General features: G+C 40.2%; 1 protein-coding gene across 4 annotated transcripts in view; it reads right to left on the reverse strand.

The window, feature by feature from the left end:
• Window positions 1-21,884, reverse strand: part of slit1a (slit homolog 1a (Drosophila)) — a 148,104-nt gene that overhangs the window by 67,269 nt on the left and 58,951 nt on the right. The window lies entirely within an intron of this gene.

A 21,884-nucleotide genomic window follows, 5' to 3' on the forward strand; every position in this document is an offset into this window, starting at 1 on the left:
ACCCATTTAGCACTTTCTAAAAGCTATTGATGGCAGTGTTTGTGAAGGGCGTGCGAGAGCGGCGATGGTGAGGGAGGAGGAGGGAAGGAAAGAGGAGAGAGTAGAGAAAGAATAAGAACTAAATAAGGTTAATTAGCATCAGCTTTTGTTTGGACGTTCAATGGGGAGCTGGAGACTTTCAGAACATGGCGGTTAGAGCTCCACCAGAACCGCCCCCAAAATCACTCCAATAGCCTCAATCAGCCCCCAACAGCCCGCAAAATCACTCCAATAGCCTCAAACAGCCCCCAAAATCACTCCAATAGCCTCAAACAGCCCCCAACAGCCCGCAAAATCACTCCAATAGCCTCAAACAGCCTCCAACAGCCCCCAAAATCACTCCAATAGCCTCAAACAGCCTCCAACAGCCCCCAAAATCACTCCAATAGCCTCAAACAGCCTCCAACAGCCCCCAAAATCACTCCAATAGCCTCAAACAGCCTCCCAAAATCACTCCAATAGCCTCAAACAGCCTCCAACAGCCCCCAAAATCACTCCAATAGCCTCAAACAGCCTCCAACAGCCCCCAAAACCACTCCAATAGCCTCAAACAGCCTCCCAAAATCACTCCAATAGCCTCAAACAGCCTCCAACAGCCCCCAAAATCACTCCAATAGCCTCAAACAGCCTCCAACAGCCCCCAAAATCACTCCAATAGCCTCAAACAGCCCCCAAAATCACTCCAATAGTCTCAAACAGCCTCCAAAAATCCCTCCAACAGCCTCCAACTGCCTCCAAAATCATTCCAATAGCCTCCAATAGCCTCCAACAGCCTCCAAAATCACTCCAATAGCCTTCAACATCCCCAAAATCACTTCAATAGCCTCCAATAGCCTCCAAAATCACTCCAATAGCCTCCAACAGCCTACAACAGCCCCCAAAATCACTCCAATAGCCTCCAACAGCCCCCAAAATCACTCCAATAGCCTCGAACAGCCTCCCAAAATCATTCCAATAGCCTCCAATAGCCTCCAACAGCCTCCAAAATCACTCCAATAGCCTTCAACATCCCCAAAATCACTTCAATAGCCTCCAACAGCCTACAACAGCCCCCAAAATCATTCCAATAGCCTCCAACAGCCCCCAAAATCACTCCAATAGCCTCGAACAGCCTCCCAAAATCATTCCAATAGCCTCCAATAGCCTCCAACAGCCTACAACAGCCCCCAAAATCATTCCAATAGCCTCCAACAGCCCCCAAAATCACTCCAATAGCCTCGAACAGCCTCCCAAAATCATTCCAATAGCCTCCAACAGCCTCCAAAATCACTCCAATAGCCTCGAACAGCCTCCCAAAATCATTCCAATAGCCTCGAACAGCCTCCCAAAATCATTCCAATAGCCTCCAACAGCCCCCAAAATCACTCTAATAGCCTCCAACAGGATGTCGCTGTAAGTACTTATGAGTTATTATAAAGAATTATTACAGTCATTATAAGGTATTATGCATATGTCATATAATGCATTATAAGGCATTATGAATACAGGGTTCACAGGAAGTGTTACCATAATGTTTTGTGTGGTTTTAGTTTAAGCAGACTGTGTTTGTCTGTTGTTGTGATTTATGTCTGTGAACACATTTAATGACCAGTTTATTCAGAAATCCGAATAAATCCCAAAGGGTTCACACACTTTTCTTGCAACTGTATAGCTAGTTTTTGGAAAAGAACAACATGGTATATCTGAAAAATGTGAAATAAATCCCTAATTCTGAAATAACTCGATGCACCAGCTTTCCTGAACAAAGTCCAGAACAAAACGCTCCCCCAGACGCGCTAATCTCACAAAATCCTGCTTTAAACTCGGCTAATTAACCAGGCATATGTGCGTTCAGAGCCCGCAGGCTGCTGGGAAGTGCAGCCGATCGCTGGGTGGAGCTCCTTCAGCAATTAAAACAAACGTTTAAAACAGGCGTGGTTATTTCAGCGTCCAGCCGGCGGAGATCTGCTGTTAACAGCTTTTATTCTAAAGCGTTCGGAGTTTAGACGCACGTTCTGCTTCTGTTCTACATCCAATAACTAAAGTCAACACCTACACACCCTATAGAGACACGGAGGAACCGCAGTCTCCACGGCAACCCGGCGTTTGTGTTGTGTTATACGACACTAATAGACGTTGCTATACTGGTCGTGTCTTGTCGTGTCGTGTCTTGTCAGAGCCTGTATACTGTATACAACAGCGAGGCGCGGGACTAAATAGTCCTGCAGTGTCAAGAACAACAACCTCCATCAACATCCTACTAAAAGGGTCTACTTCTACTGGCTGCATTTAAAAACCAGAGGTGGAAAGTAATGAATTACATTTACCCACATTACTGTAATTATGTAGATTTTATGAGTAATTTGTCATTTTTAAAGTAGTTTTAAAAATAGGTAATTTTACTTTTACTCAAGTACATTTTGACATAAGTAATTTACTTTGCTACATTGGAAAACTCCCCGTTACTGAGTAAAAAGTAAAATGCTGGGAATAATAGTTCATTTAAAACAATTTAATTTATGATTTGTTTTTACTTTTTTACATCAAATAATTAAAAGTAACTATTTATTAAAAGTAACTTTTACATTGAGTACTTTTTACTTTTACTCCAGTAGATTTTTAGATGGGTACTTTTACTTTTACTTGAGTAGAATTTTAGCAAAGTAAAGGTAATTTTACTTAATTACATTTTTTCAGTACTTTTTCCTCCTCTGTTAAAAACAGAAGTTCTGATAACTTAATCAACTCCATTGAAAATTTCGATTTCCAATGGTGAACTCAAAGTTAAGTTCTAACTAGATTCCATTTGATGTGTCGAAAAACTGAATTTTTACAGATTTTCAACGCCACGCTATCATTTGTTTTTTAATTGTGACGAGTTTTTCCATTTTTCACTATTTTTGAGTGGGACTACAGAAGAACCATTCTGAAATAGAATCAATCTATACCTTTTATAATGTGCTTTTAGTGTCCTAATGTCAGAATAACAGCACGTTTACGTTTTGCTATTCAGAATTAACACATTAATACACAAAGGATAAAGAACGGAATTCCTTACTGTAAAGCACAAAGTCTTATACATTTATACTACATTTATTACAGTTTTCTTTTTTTTTAATATACAGTACCAGTTAAATGTTTGGACCCATTCTCCTTTAACGTTTTTATCATTTATTTATTTTCCTACATAATAAGAAAGTCATGAAGTCAGGAAAGTCATGAATCATGTAGTAACCTAGCACTTGCTTAGCAACACCATAGCAACCTCCACAGACACCATAGCAACACTTTAGCAACCACCTAGCAACACCATAACAACCACAATGGCAATTGCTTTGTAACACCATAGCAACCACCATGGATACCATAGCAACATCTTAGCAACTTTATGAATATGAACTTGTTTTCTTTGCATCATTTGAGGTCTAAAAGATCTGCATCTTTTTTTTGGTAAATCAATATTCTAATATTTTTCTTCATGCATCTTGGCATCGTGTTCTCCTCCACCAGTCTTACACACTGCTTTTGCTTTTGGATAACTTTAAGCTTTACACTCCTGGTGCAAAAAAAATCAAGCAGTTCAGCTAGCTATTGTGGAATTTGAGATAAGAGGTATTTTGCGCATCTGAACACACTTATCACCACTGCAGACTAGCATTAGCCGCGCTAGCGAGGGAATCCAGAACGGGAAAGACTGCAAATCTGCATCCTAAATCCTGTTATCACGCGTTAAAGCGATCGGCGGTGGCGTACAGAGCTCGGGCGGAGCTGCGAGAGCGACGTGCTGAGTGGATTACGCGCCGCTGTCGCGGGGGGCTAATTGCGTGTCTTGAAAACGAGTTAATGAGAAGCCTGAGGATGACAAATGTGGCATCTTCCTTCCTCTAGTGACTCCCTGCTTCCCTCTCTTCTCATGCATAATAGAATAATTATTGAGGCTGAGCTTCGTGGAGCCACAACGCACTGCTGCTGCACTCTTCAGGGAGTTATCGGCTATCGGCTAACAGCTATCAGTTAACGGCTATCGGCTCGGAATAGTAAAGAACAATATCTCAATTTACACAATCTCTATCTCAAAAGACCGGCAAGGCAATGCTGGAGGAGGAGCATGCATGATTTAGCATGTATGCTAACTAAAACAATGACCATGAATAACCTTTAATTTAATAAAAGTTACTAAAATGCCTAAACAGTCCAGCATTTTTACAGTCCTACATCTTCAATCCTACATTAGAATTTTAGTTAAGTTGTTGCTGTGGTTAGCTAGCCCGTGTTTATTGATTGGATACTGAGCGAAAGCGGGAGTAGCTTGTTTTTCACTGTTAGCCAATCATTGTGCAGATTTTAGACACACAGAAAAAGGACTGTCTAGCAGAGCACGATGCAAAGCAAATGCAAACATCCCCGAAAACGTGAGAGAATTTGGAATTTGGTATTAAAAGCTACAGTCATGCAGCTGAAGTCATCTGGAATTTAATGCGGATTTAGGTTTTCTACTGATGGAACTGGCACTAATTTGCAAGCTTGGATTCTAGCCGACCAAGCTAAGCTTTCTATTTAAAACTGTGCACAGGTTGTGATAGTCTAAGCTAGAAATCTATCTAGCCATAGCCATGCCTTGATTTGTTCCAAAAGGAAAAAATCGGGATTATATTAGCTTGTTCTTTTATTAGCTTTTTATTAACTTTTTATTAATTTTTGGCTTTAAAACATTGCAAACAAAGGAGAAAACATTTAAAACCACTTGTACTCTTAAAATATTAGAGATAAACAGCTTTCTTTCACAGTATCTTGACCGTAAACCTGGAAATGCACAGAGAATTAGCGTTCATGAACTGTATCCTGTATACTGTGTCCTTACTTAGCTTCAGGGATTAGCTTGAGGTGCTGCTGAGTTCAGTGGAGCACCATTACCCATTACTCAAGTGCCCAAGTTTAAGGTCACGTTTAACTGTTCTAGTGTTTCAGGCAGCCTTAAACTGACCTTAAACTGACCGTATTTGCTCGTTAACTCATGAAAACCAAGCTCAACTCAGCTGATAATAAGAACAGAAGGTCTAGGCTTGAATTCCATGCCTCAACATTTCAAATCTCGAATGTCCTTAAAGGAGAACTCTGGTGTAAAATGGACTTTTAGTGTAATAAAACATGCTAAAAAGTTCTTATCTTTGATAAATAGCACACCTCTGCTTTCCAGCAGCTTTCAGAGATCCAGAAACTTTAACAGTTTGTCCAACACACACCTCAAACTGAGTGACATAAATATAAATCACCTTTTACACCGAAAACATTGTCTTTTCTAAACTCTGAATGCAGCAGAGTTTTGCAACACCCCGGTTGCCAAGTATAGTACAGCAATTGGCACAAACTGCATGTCTCAGCCAATGCTGCCAATAATCGTTCTACTGAAGGTCTGTAAGCCCTAGTAAAAAATAAATCGTAGATTAAAATATACTTAGCATTATTATACTATAGTGCACTAAACTGTTCTTGTAGCCACATTATTATTAATCAGTATATTTAAAGAGTGCTAAAATAGAACAACTTTTTTTGTACTTTTACTTTAATTGTATAAAAATAGTACAAAAGTCTCACTTTCCGCTGGTTTTAAAGCCTGAAGTGTGCAGCAAACGGTCAAATCAGATGTTTGGAGGCCAGACTGAACGTTGATTGAATGTTCCAGCTGGCGAAGCCCCCAAAAACAGAAAGGCTGAAGAGGTGCAGCGGCACAAAGCAAGCAGAACTAATTGGAGCTGGATGCAGACTTGCTGGTTTGCTGGGTTTTCGTAGAAGCTTCGGTCCCCTGAAGGCCGCGCCAGACCAGAGGCCGTATGGGTTATCAGATCATTTTTCTCTGGAGCGAAGCGGCAGACAGCGTTAAGTTACAGCAGCAGCATTTAAATGTCTAGATGGTGTTTAAATGTGGAAGGGTCTGATATTTAGTGAGTCCCCAGCACTTGTTTAATGTGGGACTGTTCCAAATTAACGATTAGTTGACAAACTTAAATAATAGACATTGTCGATTATATCGACTAATCGTTGCAGCCCTAAAGGCAAGCGGACCAATCAATCAATTGCCTGGAGCTACTAACCCCCATAGTTACTGTCAGTACGTAGCCAGCCAGTCAGGTTAGTCATTCCTGCAGTCGGCAAAATATGAGAACGTGAGTAATATGAGACACTTATGAAACTGTGGATCAGAAAATGTGAGAATCTTAAATGCCTTAAATGAGAACTCCAGTGTAAAACATGATAAAGAGTACTTACCTTCCCTAATACAAAGTATTTCAGCATGACAGCAGGTGTTCGTAATGTGTACTACATCTCTGGTATGCAGAGTCTATGTATATATGTCTATGACATGATCAGTACAGTGATGGAGGTGCTCGGAGCTGAAGCTAGCATTATGGGATGTAAACAGTGGGTTTTAATAAGCTTTTTGTTCCCTTTTTAAGTCATTAAAGTCTCGTTTTAAATGTCAGGGCTCTACGGATTCTAGCAAGGAGGTGTGGAGCTACTTTGAGCTGCTGGATAACAGTGTAAAAAGCAATTTATTGATGTTAAAAGATGCCTGGAAGCGGCCGTTGAACAGAGTGCTGGGCAAAAAGCACATTTTTGTGCAATTACTGGATCTCCGAAAGCTGTGGGAGAGCGGAGGCGGTCTATTCAACACAGGTTAGTATTTTTTATCATGTTTTACTACATCAAAAGTCGACTTTATACCGGAGATGCAGCCATCTGCACCCACTCATATCAGGCAAAAGAGTTTCTTAGACTTATCATGGTTCCAAACACAATAATAAGACTAGAAAGCGTCCCAATACTTTTTTCATGTCCTGTAACTGAAGCTGTTTTCAGAAGACTTAATAGTCTTGGTGGAAAAAACTATTTGTACCATTTATTAAACCATTTGCATCAGATTCTACACACTGAGAGCAGTTCTACATCTGAACTAAATTAGAAATGCTTAAAAAATACATTAGAAGCAGGATTCTATTCTACTATATAACCTTCAAGATATGCACCGTAATCATCATACCTTTCAATTAGCTCTACTTTACATCAGTATATTAGGCCTAATGTACTGTAATATGCCAAACATTCAAGACAAATTATATACTGCAACTCTTAAGAAAGCTATTTATTAAACAGACCTGGGAAACGAGCCATAATTCCACTTAATCCCACCCAGGAAACAAATTCAGGAAGGGAAGGAACTGTTAAACCAAACACGCTTAGAGAAAATAGCCCTGAAAAACAGCCTTTCTGCGCTCTACAGATCCATGTGTCATCATAATTACAGCAAGTTTTGCAAGCCCTGCTTTCATGTCGGGAGCGTTTCTGTGGACGGCTGCTGGTTGATCCACTTCATTAAGCTCAGATTTCATCTCATCATAAAGCTTTTATACTTTATTTTCTTTTATACGACACTTTTTATTGCTGCAGACGCCACTCGGAGCTAAGGGCTCTACCTTGGGCACCAACCACCAAACCCAGCCACGCATCCACCAAAACCACCCATCTGAGGGGAGTTTACAGTGATATATGGCAACCAACACATACTCATACTCAGCACAATGGACTTCACAATGGAGTCTCAACAACGGTTTACAAGATAGCGTAAATTAAATTAATTACGCCAAATGCGACGAGTCAAAGCCACTCACGAATTTCGCCAACCAAGGCAAAAATCACTTGTCTACCACACAAACCACCACGACCCTCATAAGCCGTGCCAGAACTCTGGGAATGAATGTTCTGCTGGCCCAGTCAAAACTGTTGACTCTCTAGCAATTTATATAACTTATAATTATAAACTTCCCAAGCATTAGAAGAATGAAACGCTTCTGCTTTAAACACAAGCAAGCATGAAAAATGAGAGCCCTAATTTGTTGCAAGCCAAGAGATGTCCCAATCTGTTCCAGTGGACTCCAGAGACTGGAGCTAAGAGAGGCCTACGGTACATTACCAAAAGTATTTAAATCAAGGTGTTTAATCTGGTAAATCACTGGTAAACCCAAGCAACTAGACATACAGACTGCTTATACAAATATTACTAAAAGAATGGGTCAGTGCTTATCTGGCTGCATTGAGCCAAGTGTGACAAAAGTTTGGTAGAGGGGGGATTATTCTACTTCCAGCACCGACGCGAGTGGTTGCCTGTTCCAGTATCTCTGTCTCTTTCTGTTTTTCCTAGTTTTTCCTAGTTTTTTTATTTTCTCTGTGCCTCTACACGTGTCTGGTACTTTTCCAAAGTTTCTGTCCCCAGAACTTTGCGTACCGCAGTACTGTACAAATTAACGATTAATCGACAATTAAATTTGTAGTCAGCAAAATTAAGTATTCAACATTGTCAATTACATTGATTAATCATTGCAGCCCTATAGTAGACATATAATGGGAAATGAGAACAGTGTGAATTTTCTTTTGCTAAAAACAATAAAAAAGTCGTGCAACTAGACGTGCAGACTGTTTTTACATGTGTTTAACATTACTAAAAGATTGGGTCAAATGTGACACAGTGTGACAAACGTTTGGTAGAGGGGGGGATTATTATTATTCCTCCAGTAGCTTCATCTCTTTGTCTGTTTTTCTGGGTTTTTCTACGTTTTTTTATTGTCTCTGTGCTACTACACACGTCGGGTACCTTTCCAGAATTTCCTTTTAGGATCAATAATAATACCTTAACTAGTTCCCAGACATAGCTTCTATCTTCTAGACCAATGTGAAGCAGATACATCTAGTGAAAGCCAAGCTCTTCATACTTCTCTATTGTCTACGGCTTCCAGGACCCTCGCCCTGATTCTTCAGGACTCTTCAGGACGCTCTACCAGTAATTGCTCCATTAGGCCACTTACTCCACAGTCTGTCTACGTAGCTTTTTATCGTTCTCTCGTTCTGTCTCTGCACACCTGCCTCCCTCCATCTCCCGCCTCAAAGAAAAGCAAATAACCCAATTATCTCAGGAAAGCCCTGCAATTTACCCTTATTCTCCCACTGTTCCCGGCTGCCATTTACGCCGCTTTAAGCTGATATAAAAGCATCAGGCGCTTTTAGAGGATTCAGAGTGTCTTCCAAAAGACCTGAGAGGAATCGAAGCCTGAACCTTTCTTACTTTTCTTACGTAGTTTTTTTAAGATCTATCGATCTGGAGATTTCATAAATCAATTACAGATGTGCTTTTGTCTGCATCTGTGCTATTGTTTATGAGTGTGACTATCAAAATCATATGAGTTTTAACAATAAAATTAATAACAGCAAACTCAGACTTGTATTACCAGATTCAACAACAGAGGGACCTTTTTACGGCAAATACTGTGCTCATGTGACGTAAGTAGACTGGAGGTAGAGCGAGGTAGAGTGAGGTAGAGTAAAACAAAGAGAGGTAGAGCAAGGCAGAGTGAAGTAGAGTGAGGTAGTGCAAGAGAAATGCAAGGTAGAGTGATAAAAAGTGAAGTGAACGAGGTAAACGAGAGTAAAATAAAGCACAGCATAGTGAGGTAAAGTGAGGTAGAGTAAGGTAGAGTGAAGTAGAACAAGGTAGATTAAGATAAAGTGAGGTAGAGTGAGGTAAATTGAGGTAGAGTGAGGTAAAGCGAGGCAGAGTGAGGTAAAGTGAGGTAGAGTAAGATAGAGTGAAGTAGAACAAGGTAGATTAAGATAAAGTGAGGTAGAGTGAGGTAAAGCAAGGCAGGGTGAGGTTAAGTGAGGTAGAGTGAGATAGAGTGAAGTAGAACACGGTAGATTAAGATAAAGTGAGGTAGAGTGAGGTAAAGCGAGGCAGAGTGAGGTAAAGCGAGGTAGAGTGAGGTAAAGTGAGGTAGAGTGAAGTAGAACAAGGTAGATTAAGATAAAGTGAGGTAGAGTGAGATAAAGTGAGGTAGAGTGAGGTAAAGCGAGGTAGAGTGAGGTAAAGCGAGGTAGAGTGAGGTAAAGTGAGGTAGAGTGAAGTAGAACAAGGTAGATTAAGATAAAGTGAGGTAGAGTGAGGTAAAGTGAGGTAGAGTGAGGTAAAGCGAGGTAGAGTGAGGTAAAGCGAGGTAGAGTGAAGTAGAACAAGGTAGATTAAGATAATGTGAGGTAGAGTGAGGTAAAGTGAGGTAGAGTGAGGTAAAGTGAGGTAGAGTGAGGTAAAGCGAGGTAGAGTGAGGTAAAGCGAGGTAGAGTGAAGTAGAACAAGGTAGATTAAGATAATGTGAGGTAGAGTGAGGTAAAGTGAGGTAGAGTGAGGTAAAGTGAGGTAGAGTGAGGTAAAGCGAGGTAGAGTGAGGTAAAGCGAGGCAGAGTGAGGTAAAGCGAGGCAGAGTGAGGTAAAGTGAGGTAGAGTGAAGTAGAACAAGGTAGATTAAGATAAAGTGAGGTAGAGTGAGGTAAAGTGAGGTAGAGTGAGGTAAAGCGAGGTAGAGTGAGGTAAAGTGAGGTAGAGTGAAGTAGAACAAGGTAGATTAAGATAATGTGAGGTAGAGTGAGGTAAAGTGAGGTAGAGTGAGGTAAAGCGAGGTAGAGTGAGGTAAAGTGAGGTAGAGTGAAGTAGAACAAGGTAGATTAAGATAAAGTGAGGTAGAGTGAGGTAAAGTGAGGTAGAGTGAGGTAAAGCGAGGTAGAGTGAGGTAAAGCGAGGTAGAGTGAAGTAGAACAAGGTAGATTAAGATAATGTGAGGTAGAGTGAGGTAAAGCAAGGCAGAGTGAGGTAGAGTAACGGGTAAAGCAATGTTGAACTTGGAAGATAGATAATCTAGCCTTAAAACGTTAAGATTAAAGATATGATTCTTGGGTTGGATATAGTGTTACATACAATAGAGAATAATTTACTTTCATCTTAAAGTTCAGTTGCATTTAATAGAGATTTAGTCAAATAAAGTAATAGTTCTGATTCAGCAACACAGCTAACAGAAAAAGAAAGCGAATGGATGGATGAAGCTGTGGAGAAAGAGTAGGAGGAGGAGAGCTGAGGAATAACAGACAGGTCTGGATTCCTGTTCTGATGTAATAATCAGCGGATGTCGGTCTGATTGGGGTAATTATGTCTATGGAAAGCGAGAGGGAGATTGAGATAGCGATAGAGAGAGAGAGAGAGAGAGAGAGAGAGAGAGAGAGAGAGAGAGAGAGAGAGAGAATGAGTAATATCATTTGCTCTTTGATAAGTGGGCATTCATCTCAGGGCTGCAGTTTGAACAGTAGCTTGTAATTAGACTATTAGTTACTCATTACTGTCCTAAATGAGGTGTGAACGCTGGTAACAGGATGACGGGGTCCGCTGAGCACTGCATCTGCCTCACTCTACATACAGATCTACAGATATCCTCGCCGTCCAATCAGAAACATGCATTTATAAAGTGGTGACTTTAGAGGAAAAAGGTTCTAAAATGTTCTTAACTCTGAATAAACGGAAGATAATGTAAAATAATGAAATACATACATATTTTCTCAGTCAGTTTTATGATGTAGAGTCTCCTGGAATGTAGGCTTTCAGTTAACAGCTGTGCTGAACTCATCAAGAGTTAATTACTTGAATTTCTTGTCTCTTAATAAAGTGTTTGAGAGCATCAGTTAAAGTAAAGTAGTGAAGAGGTAGAGTTACAGGTATACAGTGAATAGTGAATATTTAAGCAATGTTCGAATCCAGATTATGAGAAGCAAGAACTACTCAACTAAGTTGATACCAACAAAAATAGTCTGATGATATATGTATAGTATAATTTAGCTTGATTCGCTATCGTAACGACAGGAAAAGTACACCTTGCGCTTTTCAAACGCAAAGCAAAAGACTAATAAAAGTACCAATTGTCTTTATCATGTGTGTGATTAGGTTATTCTGTTTATTGTTGATGTAAAAGTTGAGTTTGTGCTGCTGTGTTGCCAAGATAGCAATGAACGTCTGACTGTTGACTGTTGTCAGGGTTTTAATCAGTCAGTGGAGCTCCTGTGTTTTCTGTTACCAAGAGAATAAAAAAGCAATGCACCAGTAATGTACCTGAACACACCTCATTTCCAGAACACCACGCCCATCAGTGTAGATATATTCAGAAGCACTGTTGCTATTTGTTGGCGGGGTGTAAGATAGCAATGAATGAGCATTAAGTGCACCTCGTTCAGGACCCAAAAAGTGGTAAAAGTGGTCTATAAAATACTTTTTGTATGTCTAGGAATGGATGTTTGAACCTCAATTACTAGAAATTGAAAATCCGTCCAGGAATTACCCTGAAAACCTCATGTTAGAAGGTTTTTGAGGCCAAAGCCTGAAGATCTGGAAGGACGAGAGACGAATTAAGTGAGAAAGAGACTAAAACAAAGTAGAGAAAGAGGAAGAGGAGGATGATTCTGCTGGCTGGAGACGCTGGAGAGGGAAGGAAGGGAAAATACCGCCACTGAAGAATCGATAAATACTTCACTGTTTTGACGGCAAACTTTAGAATAAGAAGCCAATAAGAATCTCTGAGAGAAACTGCACTCTATCCATCTTCTCACGCCACCGTCTTTCCACATCCCTCGCTTTTATAAAAACCCGTCTGTCTGAACGGAGAGCGCCAGGCATGACGAATCTCCCGCTCTGCGGCGGAGAGGTGAAGAGAGAGGGATGGAAAAAGAGAGAGAGACAGTAAGACAGAGGGAAGACGAGGGCTGAGACGTGACGGGCGGAAGGAGATGACGGGACGGATGACGGAGCGCTGGAAGCCTGGCGAGATGAAAAGAGGGAGAAGGTGTTAAAAGCGAGGGATTAAGGGAAGAGGAGAGCGAGGAGAGCAGATCTGATGCCTTCAGGCTTTTTGGGTGAAAGCCAGCAAAACAGGAGAGGAGGTTTCTGAAGCAGCCCGAGGTCTCGAGTTTAGATAGGTGTATGAGTAAAAGTGTGTGTGTGTGTGTGGTCTACAGAAAGCTAAAATTTAAACTTGATACTTTATCACTTTACGTTACTTTAGAAGAGCTAAACATTGAAAAAATAGTCCTAATTTTATGGAAAATAACTTTAAAAGCTTAATTTTAAAAGTAATTTCTTTTTTTAGCAAAGAAAACCTCACATAACAAACTCTAGTGCCTGTAATGTGAAAAAAAAAAATACAGAAGGAACAAATATTATATATATATTACAGATAACAAAACAACTATGCAGCTTTTTAGTTTCTAAGAAAATTACTATTTCTTTACACTACGTTTTTATATTCTGGAACCTCTTTGCTTTTTACAGTTTTTTTTACAGATATCTTCTGGAATCCTGATGCCACAAATTTACAGTATTTTACAGATGTTTTCTGGAATCCCTACTGCCAAAAAAGTACTGTTTTTTGAAGATATTTTCTGGAACACCTTTTGCCAGAAATTTACTATTCTTTAACATGTTTTATGGAACCCTGATGCAAAAAAATACTGTTTTTTTTTACAGGTGTTTAATGCAAACTGACGTTGCCAGAAATGTGTTTTTTCAAATATGTTTTCTGGATCCCCTGCTGTCATAAAAGTACCATTTTTCTACAGACATTTTTTAAAAGTGTTTTTAACTTTACTTTGGAATTTTAAATTTAGCCATTCATTTTTTAGCCATATATTTTTTTGCTGTCGACTAAGAGATGCCTCCTCCATCATAGTTCATCACTTCCAGAGACAAGTCCCGTATAGATCTACCATCCTGCCATCCTGTAGCCCAGTCTTTCACCAAAGTCCTGAGATAAAAACAAGGCTGCCCACCATCATCACAGCGTTTGAAGATCCACCACAAGTCTGAACCCGAGACCTTCTACAGATGGTCCTCATTCACTCCAGTCTTGGATCTGTCCAACACTTTAAACCACAGCTCAGCTTAGAGAATATGTTCTTAAAAAGGTGCATCATGGATTAGATCCTTATAAAGTAACAGTAAATGATGAGTTTCTTAACTTTTACCAAATTGAAAGCCTCTGGAATATAATCAAGAGGAAGATGGATGATCACAAACCATCAAACCACCAAACTGAACTGCTTGAATTTTTACACCAGGAGTAAAGCAGCATAAAGTTATCCAAAAGCAGTGTGTAAGACTGGTGGAGGAGAACATGATGCCAAGATGCATGAAAAAAAACTGTGATTAAAAACCAGGATTATTAATTTCAGACTGGTTTTCATGCACTATTAATGTGTTTTAGAATAATTTTCCCCTTCAATCTTCAATTTCTTCTAACATGGACCACCACTTTGAGTCCGTCTCTAAAGTGCAGATCAGAGCGTACAGATGTAAATGGTGGTGCACGGCTGGTTGCACTTGGGTGTGAAGCGTGCATTAGTGAGCTGTGTGGATTGGCAGATACTCTATTGATGTGGTTCTGGTCAGTATCCAGTACCGCTGGCTGGTTTGCGGTTTAGAAGCAGGGATCTGTCGAGACTCTGTGAGAATGTGGGTAAATGTGTTTTCAATGGAAGAGTTGAAGCAACATCCATCTACGTCAGGGGTGATCAGTCCTGCTCCTGCAGATCTACCACCCTGCAGAGTTTAGACTCAACACACCTGGCTGTAATTTTAACATCATTTAAAATCAGCTTTTAAAAGCCTAAGTTACCTGGATCAGGGGCTATTAGACCATGTGTTTAACAAAGTTAGTGTTTAACTAGGTAAAAAATCAAATCAATCTTATTTTAAAGCATACGCTGTTGGTTTAAATAAATACATTTAAAATTATATTCATGTTTCCATTGCACATGTATTAATATTCATTCCCGATAAGCATCACTGCTTGCCCAGCACCACTATTGTGCCATTGGCTGCAACCCACTGGTCTTGCCAAACACTATTACTACAGTGTCAGCATTGATATTGCTAACATGGGTGGTTTCATTTGATAGCACCTTGATTTTCTTGTTTAATAAGACTTTTTACACAGCAAATATGTTACTTTTGTTTTGCTTAAATCTCTACTAACATGTTTTACATAGTTTTATTTAGCTCAATTTTAAATATATCGTTATTATGATTGCTATTATTATGATTATTTCTTTATAAGACACATTTTTCGTTCCATACGCATCGATGAATCCAATCAGAAATTAAATGGTGAATCGGTGGTGATACCCAGCCCCTAGAAATAGATTGCCGTAACTATTCTACTCTTTTGAGGACGGCTATTCTTAGAGGTGGACGAATGCTGCTGAAATTATAGCTTTCTCCAGCTGTTCAGTAATGGACTTACTGATGCCATTTAGCTTCGGCCAAACAGACTGAAAAGCTCCTCAGCTGCACTATGTGGTCACAAATCGGAGCTGACCTGGCCGAGCGCTAAAGTGCTCTAATGGAATAATGGACTATTAGCCTGCGCTTCAGTTACACATCTCTTTTTGGCCGCTCTCTCAATCTGAGTTTGTCTGGAGCGTATCACAACCCGCGCGGCATTTCCCTGCGTTCTGTATTCGCACAAACCCGTACACACACTTTCTGAGACGGATCGATCCGCCTTCAACCTTTCAAACTCCGGACGACTCAATCAATCAGTGCAACTCAAGCCCGGTCGATTTCCTTCGTCTTCTATGACAGTCTCCAGACTGCCAATATCTGCTGTTCGGCTGCGAGGAGTCGAGGTGTATTTATGTATTTACAGATCCTGGTGCCATTGAGATCCTTCAGTTGAGCCAATACTTCTAAACAGATATCCAAGTTCAGAGTGAGGATGCTCCTGGCAGAGCTTCAACTCTTGGAGTTGGGAAGAAATTATTAGTTGGAGCAAACATATGGATGTAGACCAACACAGAACAAAAAAAAAAACAATTGGTTTCTCCGATTTTGCTATTTATAGGTTTATGTTTGAGTAAAATGAACATTAATGTTTTATTCTATAAACTACAGACAACATTTATCCCAAATTCCAAATAAAAATATCATTCAAAGCATTTATTTGTAAGACTTTTTAGAATCTCATATTTATAAAGTTCAGAAATCAATATTTGCTGGAATAAACCTGGCTGTTTTTTATTCACAGTTTTTTTCATGCATCTTGGCATCATGTTCTCCTCCACCAGTCTTACACACTGCTTTTGGATAACTTATATAAACCTGCTTTTGGTGGACATATATAAACCACCTCATAAACACACATTAATACCGAGCCCTCTCTGCCCATACCAACCACTGAAGCTCCAACTTCTGAATCTTTATTGATTTTGGTATAATTAAGGCCCAGGGTTGCGACGTTTAGCCACAGACAATCAATGGCGAGGCCTTGGACTGAATAATGATGGTAAGAAAGCAGCAGACGGTCGAGCCGAGCGTCCGGCTTTTGTGCTGGGGTTTAATCGATGTCCACGGCGATATCGGGCTTCGCTCGGACAAAAGGAGCTGGAAGGCAATCACAGGACTCTCGCTCTTCCCTCCCTAAATCTCTCTCTCCTCAATTCTCTCACTCCGTTCGGGTCGAAAGCTCGACTTCTTCCTTTCAGAACCGGCTGTTCCCCTCCCTCACGCCGCCGTTTTCATCCAGCGGCATCAGATAATCATCTCCGTCTCCAGGGTAATGGAATTTCCCATCACATCACTTTCGTCACTTGGGCGAAAAGGAAAAAAAGCGTCCAGTGATTCCACAACTCCTGTCTCGTAATCAAGCGTGACCAATGATCCTCTTTTAATTGAGTTAATAGTTTGGACTCCCCGCAAGTCGTCTACACTGATTTATCTGGTTGCAAGACTTTGTGAAAAGCTTGTGAAAAGCATGAAAGACAAAATCTCTTTTCTAAACGGAAGAAAAAAGGAAAAAAGACCAGCTTTTGCATTAGAAACATCTGTAAACATTCCTTTTTGAGTGGAGATGATCTAAAGGCCAAATTATGCTTCTGTGCTTTGACAAATCTATGCCATAGACTAATAAGTACCTTCCCAGGAATATAACTACAAGCTGTAATTGGTTAACCAAGCCTTTTGTTTGCAGTTAAACTGCCGAGAGATGCAGAAACGCAAATGCACAAATATAAAGGCTCACAATGGTGCAAACCCCTCAATGGAAATTTAACTACTGGGCTTTTTTGTTAGAATCAGATCTGGGCATCCCTAATATATCTTAGTGTATTTCCTGGTGTAACGATGTAGATCATCTACTGTATGTTCTGGTGTCACTAGGAGACAAAGAAACAAGGCTGGAAACTAAAAATAAAAGCTAAAAAAATGAGCCCTAAGGCCTTGTGTACTGGGACAACATCCATGAATCAAGTGTTCCAACTCACTCATTCATCTTCTCAACCTTCCTACATGACCTTCACTGCACAAACCATGGTCTTCACTATCTCCAGGATACACATGTCCAAAGCTACACACATATATCCAGTCTATACCAGTGACTAGACAACTGCGTGGTGTTCAGAGATCAATCTCTTCATGCATTTGTCAGCCTTATCAGGGAAAAGCAAATATATGACCGTGGGAGATTGGGTCAAAGCAATCAGACAAAGCCAACAACCCCAGAGTCCCTGTGGGAGACGGTTTCCCTGGTTTAAACAAAAAAAACCCCTATAAAACAAGTTTAGGAATTACAACCATTGTTATAAAAAGCCTCAAACTTAATTGGCAATTAGGGCAAATGATCTCTAAAACTATATATCCATGTTCTCAAGTAAAGCTCTTACAGTAGGAAAGGTCAGTATGTGGATGAGCATAGTCCTGTTGTTATAGTGCTCCGGATGTGCAGAATATCTTGCTTTATGCAAGCCTTCAAAACATTTAGGCCATTTGAGAAACTGTTGACCATTAGATGCAACAATATTATCCTGCAAAGTACAGTAATAAAGGACAATTGCATTGCATTGCTATTGTCTGTTCTTCCATTTGAAAGAAAACAAAATATGTTTTAATTCCCATTATTCAGTGAAGTTAATTTAAGTATAAAAATAAAATTCTAAATTTTTCATAGAGCTGCATTACTACCTTAATTTTACTTAAGGTGGAGGTTTGAGTACATGGGCTGGGTACATAGGTTGGGTACATCTTTTGGGTACAACCTTTGGGTACAACCTTTGGGTATGCGATCTGGGTACCTACTTTGGGTACATTGTTTGGGTACATTGCTTGGGTACATTGCTTGGGTACATCCTTTGGGTACAACCTTTGGGTTTATGGTCTGAGTATATGGTTTGGGTACATGGTCTGGGTACATGGCCTGGCTACACACTTTGGGTACATCCTTTGGATACATCCTTTGTGTACATCCATTGGGTACATCTGCTGAGTACATGGTTTGGGTACACAGTCTGGGTACATCCTTTGGGAACATCCTTTGGGTACATGGTCTGGGTTAGTGTTAGCATCCACCAGAGCTTAACAGCAACTCTGAGGAAGAACCAGTAGCTCTGCTTTGTGACTGCAGTGATAACTCCTACAGCGAGTTAACGTGAGGTGACGGCTCATTGCCAGCTGATGTAGAAACAGAAGGTTGAGGCCGGTAGTGACTCAGAGTCCAGAGAGAGAGAGCGAGAGGAAAAGCAGATGATTTAGACATCAGCGTACCGACTTCCTCAGTCCCCGGTTAGTCAGCGTGCCAGTCCGTGGAGAACGAGCTTCACGTGTTAGCAAGCGTTACGCAAAACAGAGATAAAGAGAGAGAGAGAGAGTAAATATGTATATATATATATATATATATATATATATATATATATATGTGTGTGTGTTTCTTTAAACACATGGACATGGAAACCTGATGAGAAACTACAAGAAAATGAAGAAAGACCATTAAAACGTTAAACTGATGAAACTGGCACTCATCAGGACACTTTTAAGTTACTACATGATTCCTTATGAGTTCCTTTGTAGTCTGGATCACTTTACTATTTATTTACTATGTAGGGATAAAATAATAATACATAAACATTGAATAAACATTGAATAAAAAGTTGTGTCCAACTTCAATAGCACTGTAAAAAAGTAATTAGTTAAGAAGATTTGAGTGGAACATGGCTGTGAGGATTTGATTGGATGGAGCTCCATCATGCCAGAGAACACAGCTGTATATTAGAAGGCTTTACAACCCTTTAAGTAGGGCTTCCCAAACCATACATCATCTAGTGGATCTCAGCAGATCTTTCGGTCTTTAGATCTTTGGTCTACTTTAGTAGTTTCCCACACACCATGCAAAACCTATGGGAGAATCATTAAAAGCTCAGGAGATGATTAAGGCATGTTTGCACAAGGAAAACGGCGAAATATTCAGGGCGGTGCAATTTTAAGACCTATTTTAGGATCTACATAAATCAAAGAGAAGCCAAGGCCTAAGGCTTGATGATGGAATGAATGGAATACCTCAGGAAAATCTACTAAATAACAGGACTGGTGGACTCAATGAAGGAGAGGGAGGCAGGGGTGGCAACTGCCACCCACCTGGTCCCCTACTTGGTTGCCCTCAAGAGTGGCAAAAAAGAGACCTATAAAATGTCCTATTGGCCTTTTTAATATGACCCTTCAAGCCCTTAGTTCTACTGCTGAAGTTATAGCAAATTAAAGAGCTTGTTTTGCTGTATCTAACTAAATTCGGGCGAGCATTTCACAAGAATTCATTCATTAGATCTGCTCTGAAGGCCTAAAATGCCCTGAAGGTTCCCTAGTGCCAGCCATTAATCAATGCCAGGGTGTTTAACGACACAGTACCGCACTGTATCACGATAAATTCCAGCTGTCCAGACTTTTCCAGGCAGGTCTATCCGAGCATAGAGACCCCATGTAGATACTTCATTCCATCCCTGCTTGCTTTCTTCAGGAGTCTCTCACAGTGAGAGGTACGTATACGGTAGTTTCGTTGCGTGTCGCTCCAACCCTACGCCGCCTGACCAGAGAGGCGAATCCTCGCCATCTGCTGCCAAGAAGGTACGAGTGCGTGAGATAAGCCCTGGCATGTAAGGCCATGAATATTTCAGCCAGTCTCTCCAGGAGAACGTAAATCCAGCATCAATGTTGCATGAGGTGCTTAACGGACTCCGATACGGACATGACTCGCTTTGTTAGCTCGCACTGATGGGGCTCCGGCAAGGCCCCGGCCCACCTGATCTGGGAAACCTAAGCAAATTAAGCCCTCGAACAAACATGAGATGAGCTTTACTTACATAACGGCTTAGAGTGAGATAACACGAGCCTTCTGAGATCTTCTGCATGTAGAAAAAAGTGTAGAAAAAAGGTACGTGGAGAAAATGACAATCCAACAATCCATGCTAAAAATATCAACGATTAGATTAGCCTTTGGAAAGGGGTTAACTGACGTAAAGAGAATTGGATGAATTGGAATGGAAGCCATTGTTTTTGGGTGCCCTTGTGTCTTTGTTACCTTCTGGCTCTCTACATTATACTCCATTATCATCCATACTCCATAAGACCAAGTTTTAAGCATACAGGATAAAATTCATAAAATGAACGTTGTTGTTTTATTCTATAAACTACAGACAACATTTTACCCAAATTCCAAATAAGAATTTTGTAATTTAGAGCATTTATCTGTAAAAAACGAGAAATGGCTAAAAAAAAAAGGAAAAAAAGATGCAGAGCTTCATCATTTCAAAGTTCATAATTATAAAGTTTCAAGAATTCAGAAATCAGTATTTGGTGGAATAACCCTGGTTTTTAATCACAGTTTTCATGCATCTTGGCATCATGTTCTCCTCCACTCCTCCACCAGTCTTACACATTGCTTTTGGATAACTTTATGCCTGCTTGGTTTGATGGATTGTGATGGCTCATCCATCTTCCTTTTGATTACATTCTAGAGGTTTCAATTTGGTGAAATCAAGGAAAAACATAGTCATTAAATAATCTCATTTTTTTTACAGAGCTGTATTTTATCCTTGTTTACCAATATGTTAATTTAACAGGAATTTTCTTAAACCAGTTCTTGAGAAAAGTCCAATTAAAAACTTTCCTTATTATCTGGACATTCCACATCACAAATTTCTTTTCGAGTGTACCCAATCAACCCATTCTTATGGGTTTGATAACATTGTGTATGCTCTGCTAACACAGACCTCTTGAGAAGATAATACTCTTTCTGCTACAGCTGTTCCTGAGAACCATCTTTCACCAGAGAACAAATATCCATCCTATAGCATGACACTATGCAAACAGTCAGAAACATAGTGGCGGCATATTCAGAATGATCCCTGGGAAACCAGAAAAAGATCATATTGGTCCTTCCCAGTAAATTAGCTCTTGTGTCTATGTTACCTTCTGGCATGGATCTAAAAATAAAAGAGAGAGTCAGAGGGTAACATAGACACAAGGCCCATGTTGCTGGGAAGTATCTACAAAGGCCAAAAGAGGTTCTTGTACACCATCAATCAATGGACCTTCATTTGAAGCTGATTATATTGGGTATGCTCTGCTAACACAGACCTCTTGAGAAGGTAATATATTTTCGGAGAATCATTTTTTATCAGTTGACAAATATCTTCTACAGCGTGACATTAGGCTAACAGTCTGGAACACAGTGAAGGCATATTTGGAACGATCCCCGGGAAACCAGAGAAAGATCATGTAGGTATTTCCCAGTGAACTGGCCCTCATGTATATTTTACCTTATGAGAGCCAGAGGGTAACATAAGGTCCAAGTCACTGGGAAGTATCAACAAGGCCAAAAGTGGTTCTTGTATGCTGATAGTATTGTGTATGCTCTCATAACACAAACCTCTTGAAAAGGGAATACGCTTCCTGGGGCAGAGGTTCCTGAGAACCATCTTTGGACCATCAGTGGACAAATATCCGTCCTATAGCGTGACATATAGCGGCGGCATATTCAGAACGATCCCAGGGAAACCAGAGAAAGATCATGTAGGTAATTGGCCCTTATGTCCATGGCTTGGATCTGAGTATAACATTCTAACCTAAAAGATAGGGCCAGAGGGTAACATAGGGCCAAAAGTGGTTCTTGTTTGCCATAACTCAATGAACT

The sequence above is a fragment of the Astyanax mexicanus genome, chromosome 25 (assembly GCF_023375975.1).
Source record: "Astyanax mexicanus isolate ESR-SI-001 chromosome 25, AstMex3_surface, whole genome shotgun sequence".
Lineage (NCBI taxonomy): Eukaryota > Metazoa > Chordata > Actinopteri > Characiformes > Acestrorhamphidae > Astyanax > Astyanax mexicanus.